Source organism: Cebus imitator, unplaced genomic scaffold, assembly GCF_001604975.1.
Source record: "Cebus imitator isolate Cc_AM_T3 unplaced genomic scaffold, Cebus_imitator-1.0 Scaffold207, whole genome shotgun sequence".
NCBI lineage: Eukaryota > Metazoa > Chordata > Mammalia > Primates > Cebidae > Cebus > Cebus imitator.
The window spans coordinates 1,255,044-1,265,015 of record NW_016107522.1 but is presented as its reverse complement, the minus strand read 5'-3'; positions in this window follow the sequence as shown (position 1 = coordinate 1,265,015).

Sequence of the window (9,972 nt, the reverse complement as noted above, 5' to 3'; positions counted from 1 at the left end):
CCACCGCAGTGAGTGGATCCCAGCCTCCTCCAGCCCATCACAGTGAGTGGATCCCAGCCTCTTCCCACCCACCACAGTGAGTGGATCCCAGCCTCTCCCACCCACTGCAGTGAGTGGATCCCAGCCTCCTCCAGCCCATCACAGTGAGTGGATCCCAGCCTCCTCCCACCCACCACAGTGAGTGGATCCCAGCCTCCTCCAGCCCATCACAGTTAGTGGATCCCAGCCTCCCCCACCCATCACAGTGAGTGGATCCCAGCCTCCTCCACCCACCACAGTGAGTGGATCTTGGCCTCCTCCTGCCCACTACAGTGAGTGGGGCCTGAGTATGTGGAGCTCCTCCAGCTCCAGGACTCCAGACCCCATTGCTACACCAGCTGCAGGACTGGATGCACCATGGACTTTCAGCAACAAAAGAATTAATGAATTAATGAATGATGAACCCCATAACATGTGGCAAAATGCAACATAAGGGAAACTCTGGGATTCTCATTCTTCTCTGTCCAGCAGCCCACACCAGCCTGGCCAGTGAGTGCAGTCAAGGGTCCTGAACATGAGCCCAGACTCTCTTCCCAGGTGAGAACAGTGCCATTTTACAGTCTTCAAGGAGCTTCTCCATTTAGTAGTGTTATAAAATACCCTTACTGAAACTCCATCCTGCTGTTTGTTATTTAAATATTTGTGAAGCCCTTTATTTCCATTCATCCCTTTCATCAGAGTCTCATGAGAAAGAGAACAACTTCAAGACCTTGCTTTCCACCCTGTGGTGGTAGAAAAGGGTGGTCAAGGAGGGAAGGGATTTAACTAGAATGGCTTCTAAGAGCCATCCCATTCTAACATTCCAGGGCTCCTCAGCCACCAGTCTAAGGGACAGTATTGTCTCCAGCAGAGGCAGTGACTTGCCAAGATCCCCTGGCTGATCAGCAGCAGGGCTGCAATTCTGGTGTGGCTCTGGCCCTAGGACCCCTGTCCCACTTCCTAGTAACTGTCCAGGAAGGATACTAAGGCTCAGGCCCCTGCCAACGTGAATCTCTCCAGTTCACAACGAGGACTCAATCTGAGGACTCCGATAACAAGTGCTCCAAGCATGGCATCCATGCAGCCAACCTCACATGCTCAGCTTACAGGTCTTTGCATCTCAACCTAAGGGAGCAAACTCTGATTACCATGAACTTTTATCCCTCCTGAGTCCCTTGGATCCAGGGCCCCCAGAAGTAAGGACTGCAGGATGATCAATTGATGAATGTCCTGAACACCAAGACACCTTACCAGGGACTCTGATGTGACCTGTGACTTGCTGACTGACCCAGTGGAAAGGTAAGAGGCAAGCTCATGTCAGCTGACCAATCACCATGCATCAATCTCACAAACTTAGCTTTTATGCATGAGGAGATGCTGATAAGTTGGAATTTTAAGAACCAAGACAGCTTCCAGGATGTAGGAGTAGAGACAAGTCACCCTGGAGTCCACTTTTGTTTCCTGGGGACTTCTCAGGAGCGGTCCCTGACCAGTTACGACCTCAGTGAAATATCTTTGCCCCGGGAAAGGTTATCAGAAGACTTTTTGTTTTCTATGTTGTATAATCCCTCAAAAAGAATCTCAAGGGCTTTCTTGGAGGAAAAGGAGCAACATCACAACCCTGCAGTCCAGGGGTGGGCACAGTGCAGTTTGCGTGAGGACCTCGAACTAGACCTACACCAGAGCATTGAACCAGCCTTCACGGAGCTGTGCAGAGCTTGTGTTCAACAGTGACACCTTGTGGCCACAACAAAAACCACAGTGCCTCCGGCTTGACGATTCTCCAGGTTTCTTTCTGTCTGGTGTCTGGAAGCAGTGCTAGCTCCAGGTTCTTATGTAGTTTTGGGAGTTTCTGCCCTTCCTACAAATTGAGCTGGTGAAAACTCTAGAAGTTCATTGCCATGTAAACATACCTCTCTCTATCTTCACCAGACTGGTGAGGGACCATTTCAATTCTGCATGTACTGTCTTGTTTAATGCTACCACTTGAATGGCACATACCCATTGTCTGCAGAGGGTGTTCAGAGGTTAACGACTTTTCCCAAACTCATACACCACAAGTGGCAATGATGCAATTCAAGCCATGCCAGTCTGACTCCAGGGTCCACAGTCCTGCACCCCACAAGGCCTCTCTCTGCTTACAGCAGAAGTCAGAAACTAAAAACCATCTCAGGGTCATACTGCCTCCAGGCATTGTCTCCCTTTGAGTCCAGCCCAGTTATAGCTTTCCTGAAAACCCATCTCTATCTGCTCCTTCTCCAGTCAGCATAATGCCTTTCATATCTGGTTCCCATGTGGCCTGAGCCCCTTGGATCAAAGACCATATGTGCCACATGGCATGATTTTTTGGGGTGTTTGTTTTTTTCATTTTGCTTAGCTAGTGCAAGAAACATGCCTAAGCAATCAGCATAACTTTTGAAAATCAATTTGTATTCTGTCAGCCTGAGTGTCATTAACAACCTCTGCTAATACAGCAGTAATGAACATCTGGAAACACAGCAGCTGCAGGGGGAATAGGGTATAAAAAAACACTAAGATGACAGGCTGTTTTTCATAAGCTAGATTGCCTCTATGCCAATGGGAGATGAAACAGAGACAAAATGGAAACTAGAGAGAGAGCAGGGGAAAAGGAAGAGAATGAGCTGCTGTGCCCCAGGAACATGGTCACTGGGAAGTCACTGACTCCTCAGGCACTGCTGGCCCATCCTTCCCAGCCAGGTCTCCCTCAGGCAGACTGCAGATGTGCTCTCAGGCATCTCCTGGCCCCCAGCCTATGACTGTCCACAGGGTTAGCACCAGGTGCAGGTGAGCTCCAGCAGGGCCACCTGGCCAGGCAGGCTGTGAAGGCGTCCCAGGGAAGGAGGTTAGCAGGCCTGGCCTGAAGGCTGAATGAGTTGTGTCAGCTGAGCAATGGAAGAGGACACTCCAGGCAGAAAATGCTGCTGGTGTTGTAACCAGCCAATGGCTTCTTTCTGCCCGCTACACAAACAAAATCGACACACTAAGACCATGATATTGCAGTAAAGAAAGAGTTTAATTGATGTGAAGCCAGCCATGCCACACCTGAGACAAAGTTATTACTCAAATCAATCTCCCTGAAGGTTAGGGGCTTTCCCAAAGATAGTTTGGTGGGCAGGGGACCAGGGTAGGGGAGCATACCCATTGGTTAGGTCAGAGATGAAATCATAGGGAATAGAAGCTGTCCTCTTGTGCTGAGTCAGCTCCTGGGTGGGGCCACAGGACTGGTGGGCAGGTCCAGATGGGACCATTCACTCATCAGAAAGGTGAAAGCCTGAAAAGACATCTCAAACAACCAATCTAAGTGATGGCAGTCCATCTGGAGAGGCCACTGCCATCATGCTGGCTGCAGCAGGGAGGCACAGCTGGGACTGCACACTCCACAGAGCCAGCAGGAGCCAGGGACAAATGGGAGCCCTGCCCCTTACAAGCTGGTGGGGTGGGAGCTCCACAGGTGCAGCTACAGCTGCCCAAGGCATGGCTGTGGACCCGGGCTTCCCTGTGCTCTTGGAAGGACCAGGAGCAGGCAGGAGCCCTGCCCTCACCATGGCCAGGCATCTTTATACTCTCAGGGGCCCAGGAAGACCCCTCCCGCCCCTGAAGGCTCAGAGGTGCCTGCTGCCACTGCTTGGCCTCCCCCTACTTCTGGCAACCTCTCCAATCTTGGAGTGGGATTGAGGCCAAGCCCCAGCACTAATATAGCCCAACTGGGTGTGCGGACATTCAAGGCAGTGCTGACACACCAGCCCCCTGCTGGCTTGGCCCCCTCTGGACTTTGGGTGCCAAGAAGCATGGGAGGGAAGTTGAGGGTGGGCTGAGGACAGCTTGGTGCTGGCCTACAGCTGCAGAGAGGAGCTGCTCACTCCAGGAGTCTGCTTACCTCATGCTTGCTGGACACAGGACAAGAACTTGGGATCTGCTGAATGGCAGGGCTAAGAGTTGTAACACAAACAGGGCTAAAACATGCTCCTTGCTCACTGCATTGCAGGTGAGGAGAAGGCGAGAAGAGCTGCAGCCCTTCAGGGAGCCCAGATCTAGGAGTTCTTCAAAGCAAGTCTGTGACCCCCTCTTTGGAGCCCTGCAGTTCATGGATTCTCCAAGCATCCAGCTGTTTCTGTGTTCCCCAGTGGCAGCCATGGAAGCTTCTTGTGGTGCGCCTGGTCCAGCCACAACCTCACAGAGAGCCAGTGCCCATGCCAGCACCCAGAGCTGCCTGCCCTGCTGTAGCAGCCAGTGTGCCCAACTGGGCATGGTGGCCGGACCCCACGCTTGCTTGCTTACACACACCTCTTGCTGCTCCACACCTGGCTCACTCTTGGCAGGCATGGGATCCAGGCCGGCAGCATGAGCCAACCACAGCCTGCCAGGCTGAGTGGGCCCAGCAAGCCCAAGCAAAACTTGGCCAAAGGCATCGCCAGCTACAGAGGTTTCCAGCCAGAAAAGTGACACCCAAAGAGCCCACAATGTCTGGTTCCACCATAGTGATGTTATCTGCAGGAATAATTGGGTAAGTTGCAAATCTTATGACCTCCAGAATAATGAACTGGTAATTATTGAAAACTCAAGCCCCTCTCATCCTCTTAACTTAGTAGATTTTACTTAGTTTTACAAAAGTAGTTTAGTTTAGGGGAAGGGTTATTATCATTTAAACTATAAACCGAATTCTCACAAAGTTAGTTGGACCCACACCCAGAAATAGCAAAGACTGCCAGCCTGTGAGGCTAGAAACAAGATGGAGTCGACCCGTCAGATTTTTCTTACTCTCATCCATTTACAAAGACGGTTTCAGCATGAGGGTGAGGCACATCCTGGAAGGCCAGGGCCTCAGAGCAGGGGAAAGGCCAGTCCAGAGGGCCTGAGGGCCCTGCCAGGGGTGTGTGCTTCATCCTGCAAGTGTAGGGGTGATATGAATCTTCTTAGAGCTACATTATGGATGGAACCAATTTTGGATGTGCCATTTTCCCGGGAACAGATGTCTGAGGCCTTGCTGGTTTCCATGTCCTACCTTTCCTCATCCTGCAGGGTAGGGCTCCTAGGAGCAGCCTGGCACTGCATAGCCCAGAGGTTCAGCAGACAGCAGGACAGATGAGGTCCTGCCCTCTCGAGACCCACAGACAGGGAGCAAAAGCAGCAGACTAGCGTAGGGACCATCCTGGGGAGGCAGGTGCTCTTTCTCCTGGAGTGGCCCGCAGTGGTTTCTCAAGACAGGCAGCATCCAAGCAGCTTCATGGGAAAGTGGACACCAGGCAGAGGCACCCACAAGGGCAAAGCTTGGTGTGCAGAGGCTCTGCTCTGATGCCAGGGAAACTGAGAGGGAGGCTGGTGGGTGAAGAGAGCCCGGGGGGGGGGGTGCCACTCCCATGCTGCCCCACAGGGCAGACACTGAGGACAGCCTGGCCCAGTCCAGGAAAGCAGAGCTCCATCTGCACCCCAGGCCTCTGCAGGCGGCTCCTTCCCAGCTCCCAGCACTCACGCCCCAGGAGGCTGGGACAATTCAGAGGAGTAGGGCAGGAAAGGGAGGGCTGGCAGCGGGAGGACCCCTCCAGCATTCTGTTCTCTTTTGGTGAGGCCTTTCCTTGCTTAGACCCCAAGCGTCCTCCTTCAGTGCTTTGCAGATTGAATCTAAAATTCATCAGAGGTTCTTGGCAGATGCCCAGCCCCACGCTAAGCCCTGTAAGAGGAAAAGGCACTCCCCAACTGGCTTATAACACAGCTTTCATCTCACCAGAAGGACAGGTCTCAACTCTGAAAAATGGGAAAATACAAGAAAAATTTGAAAGTGTCCATAATATTAGTTCATCGTTGGTATTTGGGTATTTTCCTACTTAAACAGATGTGCAGAATTATATTCAAATGGTATTTGTGTGTTTATTTTAATCTATACAAGTTGGATTTCCTGCCCTTCTAAGTAGCATTGTTTTTTGTTTTGTTTTTTGCAAGGTATAATAGTGAGGAGCGGAGGCATAGCTGACAGTTTTGTGACCTTTTAGAACCCTTGGTTTGCAGGCTGATGATGGGTCAGCCTGCACAAAGACCCCTGCCTTTGGGCTGAGTGTGGAACCAGACCTCCACCTCTGCTTCCTGAGAAGGGAAGTGACAGCCACATGTCTACTACATTGTCCTGAGGAAAGGCCCTTCTGGTGACTTGAAGTTAACGCCAGTGGCAGGGGCCAGAGGAGCACTGATTTAGGTCCAAATATGCCTCATTCCAAAGGGTCTCTGAGAAGCAATAATGAGCCTAGGAGATGACCCCAAAAGAGTTCAAGTAGCATTGATGTGCAAAGAGGCACCAGCAAAGGGATCTACCTGTAGGAGACCAGCATCTCCAACCAACAACCAACAGTGGGTGTGGAGTGGGGATCCTCAAAACAGCAATAAAAGGGATGAGACACTGGGTCTCTCTCACTTCATGTCCCATCTTGGTTTGTTTTGATTACTGTAACTTTGTAATAAGTTTTGAAATCAGAAAGTGTGAGTCTTCTCATTTGTTTTTGTTTTACTTTTACAGCATGTTTTTGGCTACGTGGGGTCCCTTACAATTCCATATGAATTCAAGGATTGTTCTTTCATTTATGCAAAAAAAAATCATTGGAATTTTGACAGAGACTGCACTGAATCAACAAATTGTTCCATGAACATGGGCTGCCTTTCCATTTAATTAGGTGTTCTAAAATTTCTTTCAGCAATGTTTTATAGTTTTCACTGTACAAGTATTTCACATCATTGATTAAATTTATTTCTAGGTATTATATTATTTTGGGTAAAATTGTAAATGAAATTGTTTTCTTAATGCCTTTTTGTATTATTTATGAAATCACAACTTATTTTTGTATATTGGACTTGTATCCTACAACTTGCCTGAATGTGTTTATTACCTCTAGTAGTTATTTTGTGAATTATTTAGGATTTTCAACATATAAAATCATGTCATCATCAAATGGAAATCATTTCACTTCACCATTTCCAGTCTCAGTGCCTTTCCTTTCTTCATCTTGTGTAGCTGCTCTGTCCAGGACCTCCAGTATAATGTTAAATAGAAATGGCGAAAGAGGGCAACCTTGTCCTGCTCCTGATATGAGCTTTCAATCTTTGACTATATTAGCTGTGGTTTTTTCATAAATGCCTTTTATCATGTTAAGAAAGTTTTCTTCTCTTTCTAGTTTGCTTAGAGTTTTTATCATAAGAAGGTATTTAGTTTTGATATTTTTTTCCTTTGTCTATTGAGATGCATGTGGGTTTTTTTCTCCTTCATTCTGTTAATACAATATGTCACACTGATTAATTTTCTTATGTTGAGCTATGCTTGCATTCTTGGAATAAACCCCACTTGATCATGGTGGATAATACTTTTAATGTGCTGTTGGATTTGGTTGCTACTGTCTCGTTTTGATTTGAAGATTTTTGTTTCTATATTCATAAAGTATATTGGCCTATAGTTTTCTTGTGGCACCTTTCTCCAACTTTGGTATCAGGGCCTCATAGAACATGTTAGGAATTTGTTATGAACTAAATTGTGCCCCTCAAAAACTCATATGTTAAAGCCCTAACCCCCATCTCTCTCTCTCTCTCTCTCTCATTCTCTCTCTCTCTCATTCTCTCTCTCTCTCTCTCACACACACACACACATACACACACACGCACACACACACATACACAGAGGAAAGGCCATATGAAGGCAACCATCCGCAAGCCAGGAAGAGATGCCTTCCCAGAAACCAATACTGCTGGCACTTTGATTTTAGACTTTCAGCCTTCAGAATAATGAGAAATAAATGTCTTTCACTGAGGCCACCCCAGTCTGTGGGATCATGTTATAAAAGCCCAATGAAGACTAGTGCAAAACTGTTCCCTCCTTTTCTGTTTTTTGGAAGAGTTCGAGTAGGATCGATGTTAATTTTTCTTTAAAAGTTTGGTAGAATTTACCAGTAAGACCACTTGGTGCTGGTTACATAGGTAAACTCATGTCACGGGGGTTTCTGGTACAGTTTATCTCATCACCTGGGTATTAAGCAAAGTACCCAATAGTTAACTTTTCTGCTCCCTTCCCTCCTCCCACCCTCCATTCTCAAGTAGACCCCAGTGTCTGTTGGTTCCTTCTTTGTGTTCATAAGTTCTCATCATTTAGCTTCCACTTATAAGTGAGAACATGTGGCATTTGGTTTTCTGTTCAAGATAGACCTTTATTTCTTTATTTATTTTAGACAGGGTCTGGCTCTGTTGCTCAGGCTGGAGTGCAGTAATGTGTTCTCAGTTCACAGCAGCCTCTGCCTCTTGGGCTCAAGCAATCATCCCACCTTAGCTTCCTGAGTAGCTGGGACTACAGGTGCATACCACCATGCCCAGCTAATGTTTGTATTTTTTGTAGAGATGGGGTTTTGCCATGTTGCCCAGGCTGGTCTCAAACTCCTGGGCTCAAGCAATCCACCCTTGGCCTCCCAAAGTGCTGAGATTACAGGTTTGAACCACTACCTTAGGCGTGGACTTTCCATTTTTGAGTTTTTTGATTACGGATTCAATCTCTTTACTCATTATAGGTCTGAGATTTTCTATTTCATCTTGAGTCACTTTTGGCCATTTGTGTATTTCTAGTTAGGAACGTGTCCATTTCATCTACATTGTCAAAGTAAGTGGTGTAAAATTTTCATGATATTATCTTAATATCATGAATTAATTTAATTTTGATAAAGTTTGTAGAAATGTTTCTACTTTAATTTCTGATTTTAATTATTTATGTCATCTTATTTTCTTAGTCTAGATAAAAGTTTGTCAATTTTGTTGATTATTTCAAAGAACCAGCTTTTGGGTTTGTTGATATATTTATTGTTCTTCTAGTCTATTTTGTTTATCTCTGCTCTAAGTTTTATTATTTCCTTCCTTCTGCTAAATTTGGATCTAGTTTTCTTTTATTTTTGTCGTTCCTTAAGATGTAAAGTTAGATTAACGAGTTAAGATTTTCTTCTTTTTTAATCTATGCGTTTATGGCTACAAAATTCCCTCAGAGCACGGCTTTCACTGCATCCTATAAGTTTTGGCGTGTTGTGTTTTTGTTTTCATTCATCTCAAAGTATTTTTTTTCTTAATGATTTATTTTTTGACAGTTTTGTTGCATAAGAATGTGTTGTTTAATTTCCACCTATTTCTGTATTTTCCATTTTTTCTGTTATTAGCTTCTAGCTTTATCTCCCTGGGGTTGGAGAAAATACTTTGTATGATTTCAGTCTTTTTAAATTTATTGGGAATTGTTTTAGGGCCTAAATATGGTTCTTCCTAGAGAAAATTTCAAGTGCACTTTAGAAGAATATGTATTCTGTTGTTGTTGGGTAGAGTAATCTTTATATGTGTTAGGTCTAGTTTGTTTATAGTGTTGTTTGAGTCCTCTATTTTCATTGTCCTTATTAAAAGTCCTTTTCTTATCCACCCTCTGTTGAGGTATTTTATTATTACTGAAAGTGTACTGAACTCTTCTATTATTATTGTAAAACTACATATTAATTTCTTCAATTCTGTGAATATTTGCTTCATATATTTGTATACATCTGTTTGGTATGTATTTGTAATGTTCTTCTATATGTTTGGTGAATAGGCACTTTTATAAATATATAATTTTTTGTCTCTTTGTAACAGTTTTTGACTTAAAATCTGTTTTTTCTAATATTAGTATAGCCACCCCACCTCTCTTTTTCATCCTTTTAACTTTCAACCTATTTGGGTCTTGTGGTCTAAAGTGTATCTATTTTAAGTAGCATACAGTTGAATCATGTTTACTTTTAAATTTTATTTTGCAGATCGCTGTCTTTTAATTGATAAATTTAATCCATTTACATTTAAAGTGATTACTGATAATGAAGAAGCTACCTCTGTCATTTTTCTATTTTTTTCTACATATCCTATAATGCTTCTAATATTGACTCTTTTTTTTTTTTTTTTTTTTTTTTT